The following is an 18,577-nucleotide window of genomic DNA, read 5'->3' as shown; positions in this document are numbered from 1 at the left end:
ATCTACAGATAGAATGCAATCACTATCAAAATCCCCATGAAGTTTTTTTTGCAGGAATTAAAAAAATCCATTCTAAAATTCATATGGAATCTCAAGGGAGCCTGAATAGCCAAAACAATCTTGAAAAAGAACAAAACTGGAGGATACACACTTCTTGATTTCAAATTACTATAAAGCTACATTAATCAAAACAGTGTGATGGTTTTGGCATAAAGATAGATATATAGACCAACGGAATAAAATAGAGAGTCCAGAAAGAAACTCATATATATGGTCAAAATACTTTTATAAGGTTTTCCAAGACCTTTTGAAAAAGGATAGCATATTCAAAAAATAGTGCTGTGAAAACTGGATATCCACATGCCAAAGAATGATGTTGGACCCTTATCTAACACCATATACAAAAATTAACACCAAATAATAAAGGACCTAAATGTATGATCTAAAACAATAAAAACTCTTAGAAACATAGGACAAAAGCTTCACAACATTGTATTTGGCAATGACTTCTTGGATATAACATCAAAAACACAGGTAACAAAAGAAAAAAAAATAGACAAATTAGACTTCATGGAAATTTTAAAAAACTTGTGCATCCTAGGACACTATCCACAGTAAAAAAGCAACCCCACAGAAAGGCAGACAATATTTGTACATTATATATCTGATAAAGTGTTAATATCGAGAATATATAGAGAATTTTCAAAAACTCAATGATATAAATACCAAACAACCCAATTCAAAAATGGAGAAGGATTTAAATAGATATTCCTCCAAAGAAGATAAATGAATGACCAATAAGCACTGAAAAAATGCTCAACATCACTAATCATTAGGAAAATGCAAATCAAAACTTCAGTGAGAAACTCCTCACACCCATTAGGATGGCTACTATCAAAATCAGAAAACAACAAGAGTTGGCGAGGATGTGGAGAAACTGGAACTTCTGTGCACTGTTGGTGGGAATGTAAAGTGATGCAGCTGCTGTGGAAAACAGTATGGCAGTTCCTCAAAAGATTAAAAATAGAAATACCATATGATCTGGCAATTGCACTTCTGAATATATACCCAAAAGAAGAGAAATCAAGGTCTCAATGAGATATTTGTACACTCATGTTCATAGCATCATTATTCACAATAGCTAAAATGTGGAAGAAACCCAAGTGTCCATCAACAGATGAATGGATGAGCAAAATGTGGTATATACATAAAATGGAATAGTATTCAGCTTCAAAAAGGAAGGAAATTCTGAGATATGCTACAACATGGATGAACCTTGAGGACTTTATGCTAAATGAAATAAGCCAGTCTTAAAAAGGCAAATACTGTTTGATTCCACTTACATGAGGTACTTAAACAAGTCAAAAATTACAGAAAGTGTAATGGTGGTTGCCAGGGGCTGAGAGTAAGAGAGAATGGGGAGTCATATTTTAATAGGTATAGAGTTTCAGTATTATAAGATGAAAAGAGTTATGAGGATAGATGGTGGTGATGGTTGCCCAACAATGTGAATGTATTTAATACAAATGACCTGTACACTTAAAAATGGTCAAAATGGTAACTTAATTTTATGTGTGTTTTACCTCAATAATTAAAAAAAATACTACCAAACCATTTTCTACAGTGGACATGACATTTCACACTCTCACCAACAATGTATGTGAATTCCAGTTGCTTCACATTCTTGCCAACATTTGGTGGTGTCACTTTTTATTATTTTAGACATTCTGGTGTATGCATATAGAGATGCCTTATTGTGGTTCTAATTTGTATTCTGATGACTAATTATATGAACACTATTTTTTCATGTGTTTTTGGCAATTTGTGTATCTCCTTTGTGAAGTGTCTGCTCAAAATCTTTTGCCCATTTTGCTTTATTGTGTTGTTGATCTTTTATTATTGAATTGTAGGGGATCTTTATATAGCCTGGATAATAATTCTTTTCAGATAGAATGTTTTGTGAATATATCACAATGTTTTGTGAAATTTACTCCCTACCTGATGAGCAAAAGGGTTTAAATTTTGATGAGAACCCAACTTAACATTTTTTTCTTTTATGATTATTGTTTTTTGTGACGTATGAAATCTTTCTCTTCCCCTCCTTCCTTTCCTCCCTACCTGCCAGACCAAATTATACTCTCTTACGTATTCCCTTTAAGAACTTTATAGTTTTTACTTTTATGTGTAGGTTCATGATTCACCTTGAATTATTTTTTTGTGCATAGGTTTTAATATAAAAAATCTAGATTCTTTTTTTCTGTATGGATAGCATATTATTGCAGCATCAATTATGAAAATTCTCCCCAAATAATTGCTTTGGTGCCTTTGTAAAAAAAAAAAAAAAAAAAAAAAAAAAGGCTACCATAAAAGTGTGGATCTAATTTAGGTTCTCTATTCTATTTCAATGGTTGACTTATTGATTTTTATACCAGTACCACAGTCATGATTACTGTAGCTTTAAAATAGTCTTGAATCAAGTGTCTAAGTACTTCAATTTTTTATTTCATTTTCAAAGATTGCCTATTATAGATCCTTTGTATTTTCATATAAAATTTAGAAGAAACACGTCAATTTCTACAAAAGAAAAAAAAAAACCTTGTGAGATTATGATTAAAGTTGCATTGTATCTCTAGATAATTTTGGGAAGAATTGACATCTTCATAATATGAGTATTATAATCCAGGAACATGGTATTATTCTTCATTTATTTAGTCTTTAATTTCTCTCAGCACTTTTTAAATTATTTCAGCACAGATATCCTGTACATCTTTTGTTAAATTTACTACTAAGTATTTTATGTTTTTTGAAGCTGTTATGAATTGAATTGTTTTTTAAATTCATTTTTCAATGTTTGCTGTTAGTATATAAAAACACAGTTGGTTTTTGTAGATTAACTGCCATCATTTAACTTTGCTAAAAAGCAGTTATTAGTCAATTAGTTTTTATAGATTGTTTAGAATCTCTATGTAAACAATCATGTTATCTGCAAATAGCAAGTTTACTTCTTTATTAATGGTCACTAAATTTCTATTTGTTTTATTTCCTTTTTCTTGCCTTGTTGCAATGGTTCAGACTTCTAGTATAATATTGAATAGAAGTGTTGAGACTGGGCATCCTTACCTGATCTTAGAGGGAAAGTGTTCATTATTTCTCCATTAAATATAGTGTTCACTGTAGGTTTTTTGTAGATGCCCTTTATCAGATTGAGAAAGTTCTCTTCTATTTCTACATTACTGAGAGTTTTAATCATGAATGAGTGCTGAAATTTGTCATATGGTTTTCCTGCATCTATTGAAATGATCCTATAATTTTTTCCTTTATTCTATTAACATGGTGAATTGCGTTGCATTTCTGGGATTAAAGATATATATATAGTTTATACATCTATATAGTGACCCTTGAACAACCTGGGTTTGAACTGCACAGGTCCACTTATAAACAGATTTTTTTTTTCAATAAAAAATACAATACTATATGATCTGCAGATATGGAGGGCTGACTATAGGACTAGTGGATTTGGGTATCCATGGTGGGTCCTGGAACCAACCCCCTGTGGATACTGAGGGATGACTGTAGTTATATGTATACATGTTAATTTCTGATGACAATGCAGTGTTTATTCAACTTGATATTTCTCTAAATATAATGTGTCATTTCTTCTGGCTATTTTCAAGGATTTCCTTTATCTTTTGTTCTCTGTTTGCTTCTGATGTGCCTAATGGTTTGCTTCATAATTATCATGCTTGGAGATCACTGAGTTGCTTAAATCTCTACATTTATATCTGTCATCAGATTTGGTAAATATTTTGGTCGTTATTTTTCAGATATTTTTTCTGTCCCATTCTCTCTATTTTTTTTCTTCTGTGACGCTAATTAATATGTACTTAAATCTTTGTTATTATATTATAAGTCACAGTGGTACTGTTCAGTTTTTAAATTATATTTTATTAAGATAGAATTCACATAAAATTAACCATTTTAAAGTATACGTTTTACTGACATTTGTTACATTAAAAATACGTACAACCTTCATTTCTATTTCGTTCCAAATTGTTTTCACCACCCCAAAAAGGAAACTCTGTACTCATAAGCAACCACTTTCCCATTCCTCCCTCCCAATCCCACAACCACAAATTAGCTTTCTGTCTTTATGTATTTACCTATTCTAGATATTTCATATAAATGAGATCATATAATACGTAACCTTTGGTGTCTGGCTTCTTTCACTTAGCATATTCTTTTTGAAGTTCATGTTTGTTACATGTATCAGTACTTCATTCCTTTTTATTGCTGAATAATATTTCATTGTATGATATACCACATTTTGTTTATTCCATCGTCAGTTGATTGGACATTTAGGTTGTTTCCACCTTATGGCTAATGGGTATACTGCTGTGATGAACATTATGAGTTTTGTTTAAATATGTGTTTTCAATTCTTTTGGTAAGTAGGTAGGAGTGGAATTGCTGGGGTCATATGGTAACACTATGTTTAACTTTTTGAGGAACTGTCAAGCTGTTTTCCACAGCAGCTGCACTGTTTTACATTCCTGCCAGCAGTGTATGGGGGTTCTGATTTCTTCACGTCCTTGCTAATGCTAGTTATTTTCTGTTATTATTCTTTATTATAGTGACCCTAGTGGATGGTCTGTTCATCTCTTAAAAATATCTTTTTTCAATGTTCTTTAAATTGAATGACTTATTGATCTACTTCAGGTTCACTGGCTTTTTCCTCTGTCATCTCTATTAACTGTTATGCCTCCTATAACAAATATTTTCCTTTTAGATACTGTATTCTTTAGTTTTAGAATTTTCTCTTAGTTCATTTTTCTATTAGATTCTATTCCTCTGTTGAGATTTCTATCTTTTCATTCATTGTGAATATGTTTTTCTTTTTTAAAAAATTTTATTTATTTATTTATTATTTATGGCTGTGTTGGGTCCTTCATTGTTGTGCACAGGCTTTCTCTAGTTGCGGTGAGCAGGGGCTACTCTTCTTTTGCAGTGCACAGGCTTCTCATTGTGGTGCTTTCTCTTGTGGAGCACAGGCTCTAGGTGCACAGGCTCAGTAGTTGTGGCATGTGGGCTCAGTAGTTTGTGGCTCATGGGCTTTGTTGCTCAGTGGCATGTGGGATCTTCCTGGACCAGGGATCAAACCCATGTCCCCTGCATTAGCAGATGGATTCTTAACCACTGAGCCACCAGGGAAGTCCCAATGAGTATGTTTTTATTATATCATTGAGCATAATTATAGGAGCCATCATAAAATTCTTGTTTGCTAATTCTAATATCTGGGCCATCTCAGTACCTGTCTCTTTTAATGGTCTTTTCTGGAGAATCTGTCACAGTTTTCTGATTCTTCATATGTTGAGTAAATTTGAATTTTTGTCCTGGATATTTTGAATATTATGTTATGGGAACTCTGGATTATGTAATATTTCTCTGAAGAGTATTAATTATTTTATTTTAGCAAAGACTAATTTGAAAGGACTCAAACTACAAACTCCAACTCTTGGGCAGTAGCTCAAATCTTAGTTCAATTCTTTTTTCCTTCTCCGGAGTTTGTCCCATGCATGTGAGGGTCAGGCATTAGTCATAGATTTGGGTTGTGTTATACACAAGATTTGGGCTCCTACTGTCTAGTGCTCTCCTTTCTGTGATATTACCCTCACTTTCCAATGGCTGTGGTTGCCCTGAACTCTGTCCTCTTGTTCTTCAGGGAAGAAAAACAGTTTTTTAATTTGTTTCTCCTGCTTCACCTAGTATTGACTCTCAGGCTAAAACACATTAAAAGGAAGATTTACCCAGTGTCATCCTTTTTCCCAAGTGTTGACTTTCCTCCAGAATATGCCTTTTAGTGCTTCCAATTGTTTTCCTCTTGCTCTCGCTCTCTCTGTATTTTGGCTACATTTTCCCATTTAATCTGCATGAGGAGGTCTAGCAGAATTTTAATATCAGATATTCTTAAAGCAGATCTTCACTCAAGGTCGATCATATGGGGACACATGATTCCCTTCCTCCCCCACCCCAACATATTCTGCATATCAGGCAGTGTACTAAGCCAAGATTAGTATTTCCCACACATCAGTGATTTATATATCACTGCCATGAATTTTGCCACTTGTAACATTACACTTGCAATTTTTTTTTTTTTTACCATGCCGTGTGGCTTGTGGGATCTCAGCTCCCTGACCAGGGATTGAACCTGGGCCATGGCAGTGAAAGCCTGGCATCCTAACCACTAGGCAACCAGGGAACTCCCTACCCTTGTGATTTGTCAGCTATTTTTAAATGAATCATATTTTCATTCAATTTTATTTATTTATTTGCTTTTTAAATTTTTTATTTTTGACATAACTGTAGACTTGTATACAAGAGTTGCAAAATATTACCGTGAATTCCTGGATACCCTTCTCGCAGCTTCCCCTTATGTGAACATCTTCTATAACCATAAAACATTTATCCTTGGTACAAGTATCCTAGGTATAACACTATCAACTAAAATACAGAATTATTATTCAGATTTTTCACCAGTTTTCCCATTAATGTCCCTTTTCTCTTCTAGCATCCATCCAGGACTCCATATTATATTTAGTTGTTACGTCTCCTTAGTCTCTTCAAACCCTGTGACACTTCCCAGTCTTTCCTGATCTCTCATTACCGACAGTTTTGAACAGCACTGGTCAGTTGTTTCTTAGAATGTCCCTCAGTTGGGGTTTCTGATGTTTTCTTATGGCAAGGTTGAAGTTATATGTATGATTTCAGGATATTGATAGGATGATTCGGAGATGATGCTCCTCCCTCAGTGCATGAGATCAGGGAGCACATGATGTCACTGTTTATTATTAGACTACAGAGAATATTTACCTACTCATATTAATGCAGTCCCTGATTATTGATTGATTGATTTTTGATTATTGATTAAAATAGTGATATATTGGGAGGATGGGAGAGGGGAGACACAGGTTGTGCAAACTGAGCTAAATCCTTGACAATGTCTATAGAATTTCCAAATCAAGAAATAGGCAGCATAAGCAATTGGAAATGTGGAAGCTATTTTACTGATAGCTTACAGAGGTAAAACTGGCTAAAAGTAGTCAAGGGGAGAGAGAGAAGAGACATCATGAAGAAGAGGCATAACTGTCTTTTACCAGAGTCTCAATGCCTGAGAAATAGGCCAAATAAATAGTGTGCATTCTTTTTTCAAAAGCTCAGTGGAGCAGACCTTAGAAAACCTCCCCAGCAGATTGAGACATGCCTGTTGGTATAAAAGGGGCTTTCTTCAGGCCAGGATGATTACATATGTATAGATAAAGCAGGTCCAGGTCAAGCATTAGGAAGTAACAGGCCGAGCTGATATCCCCCAAGACACATAATTATTTTTTTGAGCTTTTGAGAATGCAGGGGTCAGGAATTGACCTCTGCCACTGTTTACTCTATCCCAGATTAGAAAAAAACCTGGCACAGATAGACTTCTAGTTTGCTTGAATGAGGAAATGTGAACATCAGATGGTGTTAATTAGTTAGGCGTTTACGGGCTATTTCACTGACACAAAAAGGATATTATCGCTGTTCCCCCCTTGCACTTCAGCACCTGGATTGTCTCAGACAATAGTGAATTCACATAACGAGCAATCTGAAATGGTAAATGATTATGATTGAAAAATTGGGCTTGTGGAATCTCAAAGGCAGGTTCATTTCCTTGTTAGAACTCTGGAATAGCACTGTCACTTTAGAAAGCCTACTTCTGGTTCCAGAAGCTCCAGCAATCCAGGAGGGGGCCACCTGGAGGGGCCTGAGAGGGGCCAGTCAGGAGAGGGAGAAGAACTTTCATTATTGCTTCTGCAGACTCTGAAAATCTGAGGGTGCAAAGGTCATGAGGCATCCTTGTGGGAGTGGAGTCCTGTACTCTTCTTATTGGTAATTTGATGTGGAATCATCACAGGGAGAAACATCTGAAGATCCATGAAACACCACATGAACAGTTTAGCTAAATTACAGCAGTGGGAGAGGGAAGGGAAGTGCTAGGAAGAATCATTTCAAAAACTCACAAATAAAAAGCATATCAATTTTGCAGGCTTTATTTTCATTATGAAATTTTATGTACCCTTTCATTTTTACTATTTATTGAGGTATAATATCCTTGCAGAAAAGTGTACTTGTCACACATGAACAACTCACTGCATTTTTACTGATTTCTTTTTAGAGATTAAAAACAAGAAACCAAAGTGAGAAGTAGAAGACAGGTTGGGAGAGACTATATTCTGCTGTCACCGTGTAGGGACAAGTGGCTTGATGCTCTGATGTATACCTGATGGCCAGGTGTGGCTTCATCTCCCTGGAATTGTCTCCACTCCTCTAAGGACCAATCAGGATTGCCTCAGGCATGACCCCCTGTGAGGATACCCACAGCAATGGTAGTCCTGCCAACTTCGTGGCTGCACCCAGCAACACCTGGGAAGACAGTAAGTCTTCATGTATAGGCTATAAAAGAAATAGGACTATGAGTGATTAAGGGAATAAATACAAAGTCCCTGCTATGGTTTTTCCAGGAGCCTCATGGTTTGTTTCCATCCCATGACACATCACTGATTCAGATAAATGAAAGAAAAGGCAGTGGAAGAAAAGGCAGTGGAAGCTGACGAAAAGGCAGTGGATTGCTCTGAATATCAGATCATGTCGATCCCCTTCCAAAAAAACCTTTCCATGACTGCTTGATACATTAGGAATAAAATCTAGACTCCCAAGAGTGGTCTAAAAGGTGCCAAGTTATCTGGCACTACCCAACTCTCTGACCTTCTCACCTGCTACTCCCCGTCTTTACTCACTGATCCTAACTCCACTGGTTGCCATCCTGTTCCTTGGTTCTGCCTCAGGGCCTTTGTACTTGCTGTTTCCTCTGCCCTAGGAACTTTGTGTTGTTGGCTGCTTCTCACTTTTTAGTTCTTTGCTTAGATGTTACCTCATCAGTGGACTCCCCTGATGGTCTACGTAAATGAAGGAGTCCCTTCTTCCGAATCACTCCCATCTCATCATCCTCTTTATTTACTGAATAGCTTACCACAGCTTGAAACTACCTTTTATTTATTTGTTTATTTTTTCACTTGCTTCTTATTTTTATTGCCCCTTTCTAGAATGTCAGTTCCATAAGGGCAGGCTTTACCTGCTTCACCCATGGCTATAAACTAGCCCCTAGAATAATAGTGCCTGGCACGTAGCTGGTGCTAAGCCTGTATTGAATGAATGAGTAAATGAATAGTGAACAATATGCGTAATAAACATATTAGGCTAAGGTATTTGCAAGGAATGAGCCAATGCTCTTCTTATCTTTGGAAGCTGCCCCCCGGGGTGCTGAGCATAGAGGTCTGAGTGCTGTGCTCTACATGTAGAATTCTGGAAAACCCAGGCTAGGTTACTAAACTCTGTATTAGTTATCTATTGCTGTGTAACAATTTACCACAAACTTAGAAACTTTAGAAACTTGAATCACATTTATTAGCTCATAGTTCCTTTGGATTAGGAGTCTGGGCATGGCTTAACTGGGTCTGCTGCTCGGGATTTCTCATCAGGCTGCGATCAGGGTGTGGGCCTGGGTTGTGGTCTGTTCTCAGGGACTGACTGGGAAAGGAACTGCTTCCAGGCTCACGCGGTTGTTGGCAGAATTCAGTTCCTTGCAATTGTAAGGCTGAGAACCTCAGTTTCTGGCTGGCCATCAGCTGGTGCTGTCCTCAGTTTCTAGTTGGTTGTTGGCCAGAGACTCTCCTCGGTTCCTTGTTATGAGGGCCTCCCCAACCTGGCTGCTCGCCACGGCGAAGACAGTGAGGGAGAGAGAGTCTGCTACAAGATGGACATTACGATCTTACGTCATGTAATCGCAGAAATGACAGCTCTTTTCTGTTGCCATATTCTAGTCTAAAGCAAGTCACAGGTCCAGGCTGCATGCTAGGGGAGGAGATGACCCAGAATGTGAATGCCAGGAAGCAGGGATCCCTGGGCCATCTTAGAATCTGCTTGTCACTCTCCAACTTCTGGCTCCCAAGGGTTCACACCCTCCCGCGCATCCCTCCCCCACAAAAAATACATTCACCTCCTTCCAAGAAGAGCCACGAGTCTCACCCATTACAGCATCTGTTCAAAGTCCAGCATCTCATTATCCAAATCAGAAACTGCACTCTGGGTAAAATTCCTCTACATTTATCAATTTTTAAAACTAAAGAGACAATATGGGAATAGAATCTAAAAAAGAGTGGATACATGTATACATGTAACTGATTCACTTTGCTGTACAGCAGAAACTAACACAACATTATAAATTAACTATACCCAATAAAAATTAATTAAAAAAATGAGAGAGATAACTTTATCCACCTCTTGCCCCTACCCCCTACAGCGGTGGAATATAGGCATAGAATAATAGCTACAGATATTCCTGTTCAAAAAGAGGGAAACGGGAGGTAGAAAGGAGTGCTGGGAATAATCCTCATTGGCTCTGTCCTTTGGGTTCTTGCTTTCATCCTCGGAATGATCCTTCTTTTTTTTACTCCTGTAGTAAAATGTATGAGGAGACAGGTGAATTGGGTGGAAACTGTTAAACCAAGAAATAAGACTTAATGATTTTGAAAATTATTAGACTTCTTATATGTCAAAAGATGCTAAAATTAGAAATGTTTTCCTTGCACTGTCAGGAAAATGTGGCATGGAATAAAAGCCAAGTCAGTTTAGGTTTTCTCTCTCATGTGCCTCAAAATTCTTCCAGGCTCCACACAGCTCCAAAGGCATGCTCATATTGTCAGGTATTTGTCACAACAGCACCCCACTTCCAAAGACCAAAATCTATATTGATAAGTTTTGTGTATGACTCTCACCAACCTGAGTTAATGGAAGATGACAGTTGACTCACTTTGATTTCCCAAGAGCTGAGGAAAACCTACCATACTCCCAGCAGCATGTGAGGTGCAAGAAAAACTACTTGGTGGCAGTTACCTTTTTGGGCAAGGTTGATACTGTTGTCCTGACTCTGTTATTCCATCATCGTGGATAGATTTCTCTGCACTTTTATATGCCTGTGGGGTTCAGTCTGTCTCCCTCTGCTGAGTGAGTAGAGCAAATTGAAGCCAAACCACTGGGTGTAGATATGGGCTTGGGGTTTCTGGGAAATATTAGCAGCAAGGAGGACACAGCTAGGTGAGAGTGGCTTAGAGGGTTATTAGGGATGGACCGTTTGGTGGTGGGTTTGTACTTTGTGATCTTCAACCCATTTGAAAACGTGGATTCCCCAGCAGGCTATTGGGCCCCTGCCTGCATGTTTCCTCCAGCAGTCTGACCTTTGCGAGGATGAACACTTCCTATGATGGCTGTCCCCAGGGGTGGCAGCCAGGGTACCCCAGCATCCTGACACATGATAAAGATGCTTCAGGCTAGAAGACCCTACTGGCAACCCTGTTCTGCTGCTAACAAGCCAAGCTGGCAGTGGGACTCCATGACTTTGTCCACTTCTGGGGATACACCTTGAAGATGAGCCTTGGGATCCCAGCTGGGGGTCTCCCACAGCTCAAGAGTGCTGCTTGGCATTCATGCTTGGTCCCTACTAATCTGGAATGTTTCTCTATAGCAAATACCAGGATGACAAATATATAGACATTTGAGTGCCTTAAGGATCATGCCTGTCTAACTTGTTACGTATCACATGAGCTTAATTCAGCATGATCTCATGAATGCCATGGGCATGCCTTATATCATAGTGTCTTAACATTTCAGTTGACCGAGTGACTCATTCTTCTGCATGGGAAATTGCTACTGCATGTGCAGCATCCATCCGTACACATGTTTCCATTTCATCTAGGTCAATATATTCCTCAGTTCCAGCCAGGATCCTATTCTCCACTGTCGTGTAAATATATTCTTTCTCTTTTGAAAGATTCATTTTTACTTCTTCTCTATTAGGAAAGTGCCCTCAATCATGGGTGGTCCTGCCTTGTAATTATTCCTAAGAGCCTTTGTCCAACTTTCTGATAAACTTTAATTAAAACTCATTGTCTGTTTTACTTTTCTGGGTGGATGGGAGGCAGGGTTCCCAGGGACAGGGTTGTATGGTTTACAATAATTTCAGCTGATGTGGGAAACAAGCAGTCTTAGAGTCTCTTGCTAAGTAGAAAATGCCAATTCTTAAAAAAAAAAAAATAAGACAAAGGTACTTTTTGTTTTATTATCTCTGTTGGCGTAAGTTCCTATTCAGGTCAAGTTATATCACATTATTTTTGATCATCAAGCTTGGAGTGTCACTTGTCCAGAAGCAAAGGATAAGCTGTTTTAAGCAGAGGCAAGTGTACCATTTCTTCATCCCTGCCCGCCTCCCTTCAAGAGAAGTTAGCCCTTCTCGCTTCTCTTTCCTAGCGTGTAGTGAGTTGTATTATGCCCCCCCTCAAAGATATGTCCAACCAGAACCTGTGAATGTGACCCTACATGGAATGGATCTTCGCAGAGGTAATTAAGTTAAGGATCTTCAGTGAGATCATCCTGGATTTAGGGTGGGTTCTGAAACCAATGCCCTTAGAAGAGAAAGGCAAAGGGAGATAGAGACACAAATTAAGCTCCTTGGAGTTCTAGGGTGAAAGACTGGAAGCTAAAGGGATCAAGTTGTTAGCCATGGGGTTAGAATACAAGTATGCTTATACTTTCCTCCTGATCAGGAGGTGAAAAGCTAGGTTTAAGAAGCAGCCACTATAGAGAACAGTATGGAGGTTCCTTAAAAAACTAAAAATAGAGCTACCGTATGACCCAGCAATCCCAATCCTAGGCATATATCTGGAGAAAACCATAATTCGAAAGGATGCATGCACCACGATGTTTATTGCAGCACTATTTACAACAGCCAGGACATGGAAGCTATTGTCCATCAACAGAGGAATGGGTAAAGAAGATGTGGTACATATATACAATGGTATATTACTCAGCCATAAAATGAAAAGAAATAGTGCCATTTGCAGAGACGTGGATGGACCTAGAGATTGTCATACAGAGTGAAGTAAGTCAGAAGGAGAAAAACAAATATCATATAATATTGCTTATATGTGGAATCTAGAAAAAATGGTACAGATGAACTTATTTGCAAAGCAGAAATAGAGTCACAGATGTAGAGAACAAATTTATGGTTACCAAGGGGGGAAGTGGGGGGCGAACTGGGAGATTGGGATTGACATATATGCCCTACTATGTATAAAATAGATAACTAATGAGAACCTACTGTATAGCATGGGGAACTCTACTCAGTGATCTGTGGTGACCTAAATGGGAAGGAAATCCAAAAAAGAGGGAATATATGTATACATATGGCTGATTCACTTTGCTGTACAGCAGAAACTAACACAACATTGTAAAGCAACTATACTCTAATGAAAATTAGTTAAAAAAAAAAGAAATCACACATAACACAAAAAGATGGTATTCTTAGGTTCAGTGTACGTGAATGTAAATAAGTACTAAAAGCAAAATTTAAATGCTAACCACACTGTTGAAATACAAGTGAAATAAACCACGTGTGAAAACCTTAAAAAAAAAAAAAAGAAGCAGTCATATATGTGCTCAGTTATTCATTAGAGCATGGTTTGTGGTAGCAGAAGATTGGAGACAATGAAGCAATAGGGGACTGAAGGACTATACTATGGCATACCATGCAGCTAGTAATAAAGGATGAGGGAGATCTCTATGAACTGATAAGGTGAGATCTCCAAGATATACCATTGGGTTAAAAAAGCAGTATTGAGAAGAGTTTACACAGTATGCTTACACTTTTTAAAAAAGAGGGGAGGGCTTCCCTGGTGGCACAGTGGTTAAGAATCCGCCTGCTAATGTAGGGGACACAAGTTCAAGCCCTGGTCCAGGAAGATCACACATGCCATGGAGCAACTAAGCCCGTGAGCCACAACTACTGAACCTGTGCTCTAGAACTCATGAGCCACAACTACTGAAGCCTGCGTGCCTAGAGCCCATGCTCGGCAACAAGAGAAGCCACCTCAATGAGAAATCCACACACGGCAACGAAGAGTAGTCCCTGCTCACCGCAACTAGAGAAAGCCTGCATGCAGCAACGAAGACCTAACGCAGCCAAAAATAAATAAATAAATAAATTAATTTTAAAAAAAAAACCTGTATTCTTAAAAAAAGGGGGGGGTATAAGATTTCGGGAGGATTTCTCTGTATTTGCCTAATGAAATACTGGACGGTTATGTAAGACATTAATATAAATGATCACCTGCAGGGGGTGAGGGCAGAACTCGGTGGATGGGGACAGTGTGGGAGTTAGACTTCTAACATTGATTTGCTTTTAAAATAATGTAAATATGTTACTTTTCTCAAGAAAAGGAAGGATTAATAAGATTTAGGTTCTCTTTCTTCAAATATAACATATAAAATCTATGATATATAATAATAATATATGATAATATATTATATATAAAACTATATAAATGTGTATATATACACATATATATATAGCCTATCATTTATCCATCCAGAATTTAAAAATTTATCCTGACAATTTAGTCTTTCACTTAGAGTAAAGGCCTTGAGAAGATGGGTGTCCAGAGTGAAGAGAGAGCAAGGAGCAAGGCTGGTGAGGGAGGTGAGGGCTAGATCACACACAGCTTTGCAAGTTGTATTAAAGCATTTGGATTTTATCCCCAAAGCTATCCAAAGCTACTGAAGGGGTTTAAGACCGGGAAGGGACTGAATACAGTTTCTTTTTTTTAAAAACATCTTTATTGGAGTATAATTGCTTTACAATGGTGTGTTAGTTTCTGCTGCATCACAAAGTGAATCAGCTATACGTATACATATATCCCCATATCTCCTCCCTCTTGCGTCTCCCTCCACCCTCCCTATCCCACCCCTCTAGGTGGACACAAAGCACCGAGCTGATCTCCCTGTGCTATGCGGCTGCTTCCCACTAGCTAGCTATTTTACATTTGGTAGTGCTGAATACAATTTCTATGTATCACCTTGGCTGCTCAATTTTTTGGCCATTTCACTGATAGAGTAAATTGAAGTTCTTGGCAACTCCCAATACCATCTCACAAATCATTATGAATTGACCATATTGCAGGGCAAAACACTTTTGAAACTTAAATAAAATTCAGTGCCATTAACAGATTAATCATTGAATATACAGACAATTCTTTCAATTAAAACAGCTTTGCCTAAAAACTATAGGAATTTGATTTTGAGATTCAGGAAGAAATCTTGGTAGTTGGTGCCAGTCAATATGTTACTGACTTCATAAACATTAATGAAAGTTGGTGATCACCTCATTGAAAATGTATTGAGATTTATTTTAGTTCTACCATGAATAAGTTTAGGTAAAAAATGATAGTGATTTCCAGAAAGAATTAACCAAAATCAAATTTCTCTCTCTCTCTTTCTCCCTCAACCCAGCTTTCTAGTCTAAGTTTAGTCTATCTTTAGGTAGGGCAGTGCTTCTCAAAGTGTGGCCTTTGGACACTGAGACCCTTTAGGAATCTGAAAGGTTAAAACTATTTCAGAACAATATTAAGATGTCATTTGCTCTTTTCACTGTGTAGATATTTCCACTGGTAGTGTAAAATCAATGAAAGATAAAAGTGCTGGCAGATAAGAGTGCTGAATTAAGGTAGTGGACACCAAACCATAATAAAAGTAATTGAAATTTTCATTACCACACATTCTCACTTAAAAAAATGATGCTAGTTTCAATTAAGAATGTCCTTAATAAAGCTGTAAAAATTATTAATTTTACTAAATCTCAGTCCTTGAATGAATTTAATGTTTGTGTGATGATGATATGGAAAGTGTGCATAAAACACTTCTGCTGCATATTGAAATATGATGGTTATTCTGAGGAAAAGCACTTGTGTGACTGGGATGGGAGCTGAATTAGCTGATTGTTTTTCATGGTGCACCATTTGTACTTGAAAGAATGACAGACAAACTGTGGTTATTTATTTATTTATTTATTTATTTAACATTTTATTAGAGTATAATTGCTTTACAATGGTGTGTTAGTTTCTGCTTTATAACAAAGTGAATCAGTTATACATATACATATGTCCCCATAACTCTTCCCTCTTGCATCTCCCGCCTTCCCACCCTCCCTATCCCACCCCTCTAGATGGTCACAAAACACTGAGCTGATATCCTGCTGCTATGCGGCTGCTTCCCACTAGCTATCTATTTTACGTTTGGTAGTGTATATATGTCCATGCCACTCTCTCACTTTGTCCCAGCTTACCATTCCCCCTCCCTGTATCCTCAGGTTCATTCTCTAGTAGGTCTGCATCTTTATTGCCATCTTGCCCCTGGTTTTTCTGACCATTTTCTTTTCTTTTTTTTTTTTCTTTTTAGATTCCATATATATGTGTTAGCATACTGTATTTGTTTTTTCCTCTTTCTGACTTACTTCACTCTGTACGACAGTCTCTAGGTCCATCCACCTCACTACAAATAACTCAGTTCTGTTCCCTTTTATGGCTGAGTAATATTCCATTGTATATATGTGCCACATCTTCTTTATTCATTCATCTGTTGATGGACACTTAGGTTGCTTCCATGTCCTGGCTATTGTAAATAGAGCTGCAATGAACATTTTGGTACATGACTCTTTTTGAATTATGGTTTTTCTCAGGGTATATGCACAGCAGTGGGATTGCTGGGTCGAATAGTAGTTCTATTTCTAGTTTTTTAAGGAACCTCCATACTGTTCTCCATAGTGGCTGTATCAATTTACATTCCCACCTACAGTGCAAGAGGGTTCCCTTTTCTCCACACCCTCTCCAGCATTTATTGTTTCTAGATTTTTTGATGATGGCCATTCTGACTGGTGTGAGGTGATATCTCATTGTAGTTTTGATTTGCATTTCTCTAATGATTAGTGATGTTGAGCATTCTTTCATGTGTTTGTTGGCAATCTGTATATCTTCTTTGGAGAAATGTCTATTTAGGTCTTCTGCCCATTTTTGGATTGGGTTGTTTGTTTTTTTGATATTGAGCTGCGTGAGTTGCCTGTATGTTTTGGAGATTAATCCTTTGTCAGTTGCTTCATTTGCAAATATTTTCTCCCATTCTGAGGGTTGTCTTTTCGTCTTGTTTATGGTTCCTTTGCTGTGCAAAAGCTTTTAAGTTTCATTAGTTCCCATTTGTTTATTTTTGTTTTTATTTCCATTTCTCTAGGAGCTGGATCAAAAAGGATCTTGCTGTGATTTATGTCATAGAGTGTTCTGCCTATGTTTTCCTCTAAGAGTTTGACTGTGTCTGGCCTTACATTTAGGTCTTTAATCCATTTTGAGTTTAGTTTTGTGTACGGTGTTAGGGAGTGTTCTAATTTCATTCTTTTACATGTAGCTGTCCAGTTTTCCCAGCACCACTTATTGAAGAGGCTGTCTTTTCTCCACTGTATATTCTTGCCTCCTTTATCAAAGATAAGGTGACCATATGTGTGTGGGTTTATCTCTGGGCTTTCTATCCTGTTCTGTTGATCTATATTTCTGTTTTTGTGCCAGTACCATACTGTCTTGATTACTGTAGCTTTGTAGTATAGTCGGAAGTCAGGGAGCCTGATTCCTCCAGCTCCATTGTTTCTTTCTGAAGATTGCTTTGGCTATTCAGTGTCTTTTGTGTTTCCACAAAAATTGTGAAATTTTTTGTTCTAGTTCTGTGAAAAATGCTAGTGGTAGTTTGATAGGGATTGCATTGAATCTGTAGATTGCTTTGGGTAGTAGAATCATTTTCACAATGTTGATTCTTCCAATCCAAGAACATGGTATATCTCTCCAAATATTTGTATCATCTTTAATTTCTTTCATCAGTGTCTTATAATTTTCTGCATACAGGTCTTCTGTCTCCTTAGGTAGGTTTATTCCTAGATATTTTATTCTTTTTGTTGCAGTGGTAAATGGGAGTGTTTTTTTAATTTCACTTTCAGATTTTTCATCATTAGTTTATAGGAATGCAAGAGATTTCTGTGCATTAATTTTGTATCCTGCTACTTTACCAAATTCATTGATTAGCTCTAGTAGTTTTCTGGTAGCATCTTTAGGATTCTCTATGTATAGTATCATGTCATCTGCAAACAGTGACAGCTTTACTTCTTCTTTTCTGATTTGGATTCCTTTTATTTCTTTTTCTTCTCTGATTGCTGTGGCTAAAACTTCCAAAACTATGTTGAATTATAGTGGTGAGAGTGGGCAAACTTGTCTTATTCCTGATCTTAGTGGAAATGGTTTTGGTTTTTCACCATTGAGGATGATGTTGGCTGTGGGTTTGTCATATATGGTCTTTATTATGTTGAGGAAACTTCACTCTATGCCTACTTTCTGGAGGGTTTTTATCATAAATTGGTGTTGAATTTTGTGGAAAGCTTTCTCTGCATCTATTGAGATGATCATATGGTTTTTCTCCTTCAATTTGTTAATATGGTGTATCACGTTGATTGATTTGCATATATTGAAGAATCCTTGCATTCCTGGGATAAACCCCACTTGATCATGGTGTATGATCCTTTTAATGTGCTGTCAGATTCTGTTTGCTAGTATTTTGTTGAGGATTTTTGC

Source organism: Balaenoptera musculus, chromosome 2 (assembly GCF_009873245.2).
Source record: "Balaenoptera musculus isolate JJ_BM4_2016_0621 chromosome 2, mBalMus1.pri.v3, whole genome shotgun sequence".
NCBI lineage: Eukaryota > Metazoa > Chordata > Mammalia > Artiodactyla > Balaenopteridae > Balaenoptera > Balaenoptera musculus.
This window is presented reverse-complemented; position numbering follows the sequence as displayed.